Raw genomic sequence first — 1,015 nt, 5'->3', positions numbered from 1 at the left:
GTTGGTGTGACCCCAAATTCCACCAATATTTTTGTAGGGTGGGTGTAGTTGTTGTGGTGGTGAACTGATATTATTTGTCAGTTTCATAACCGCTGTCCTTATAAAAGCTGCGAAACGTCATGCTTTTTCTTAGTCAATTGCTACTGAGGTGTTAGAGCTATTATATGTAGACTGGATTAATAGAAACCTAATAAATAATGGTAAGTTGGCAGAAATATTAAAGATGAGTAAAACAAGACTGATGCGGTTGAAATTGTTGAAACGGTTATTCACATCCGGCAAGTGTCAAGCCTGTGACACTCAAACTCAATTTATGACACACTGATGGTACACAGTAAACAGATGAAAATGGTAATACGTTCTAAATATCGTCCACCACACACACCAAATCATAGGCACACGTTCGAAGAGAGCATCGAAAAGTTAGAAGAAGTATTAACATATGACAGCCTTATAATACTTTCTCTAGGAAACGTCTACCTCCCTAATGTCAAGTGGCTTGAGGCCCGCCTCCTCTTAGGCATATCATTACATGTCAGTCCCTCCTGACTCCACAAATGTGTATTCATGCAGCAGATCTGCTCAACCTAACAAGGTTGAAACATATTACGACAATAATGCCAGACATCTGCAGTAAGATTTCTCCTGAGGGAATGTCAACTAAGAGAAAAACATAATTATCATGGATAACTAGATTCTAATGAAACGACGAGCAAAACACTTCAAATTGTTTTAAAGGGCCACTAAAGGATAGTGAAGAATCCTATCACAAACAAACACTGCTCGAGATTGAACGTGATCTCAAAGACCTCTATGAAAATGAAAGGGCAAAAAAACGAAAGCTAGTGTTGTAAAACTGATAAGTAAAATCGCAAAGACTGTTATAGATTTGCAAAAGAGTCTGTTTCAGTAGAGTACAAGACAGGACTACTGTTACTCCCTGAATGTGGACCCAAGGGAAGTAAAATACTGAATATGCAATAGAAAAGTGTTTCCACAACTCTCTTTGGATTCC

The 1,015-nt window shown here is 38.2% G+C and overlaps 1 protein-coding gene and 2 long non-coding RNA genes across 3 annotated transcripts in view; 1 reads left to right on the top strand and 2 right to left on the bottom strand.

Annotated features, from left to right (window-relative positions):
• LOC106884207 (uncharacterized) overlaps nucleotides 1-1,015 on the bottom strand; it is an 83,212-nt gene that overhangs the window by 39,289 nt on the left and 42,908 nt on the right. The gene's annotated exons all lie outside the window — the stretch shown is intronic.
• The window catches only part of LOC128250526 (uncharacterized), a 34,059-nt gene that overhangs the window by 18,217 nt on the left and 14,827 nt on the right, over nucleotides 1-1,015 (top strand). The gene's annotated exons all lie outside the window — the stretch shown is intronic.
• LOC128250524 (uncharacterized) overlaps nucleotides 1-1,015 on the bottom strand; it is a 15,765-nt gene that overhangs the window by 12,643 nt on the left and 2,107 nt on the right. The gene's annotated exons all lie outside the window — the stretch shown is intronic.

This window comes from Octopus bimaculoides, chromosome 2 (assembly GCF_001194135.2).
Source record: "Octopus bimaculoides isolate UCB-OBI-ISO-001 chromosome 2, ASM119413v2, whole genome shotgun sequence".
Lineage (NCBI taxonomy): Eukaryota > Metazoa > Mollusca > Cephalopoda > Octopoda > Octopodidae > Octopus > Octopus bimaculoides.
The sequence above is the reverse complement of the archived record's forward strand: the minus strand, read 5'-3'. Positions and strand labels throughout refer to the sequence as shown.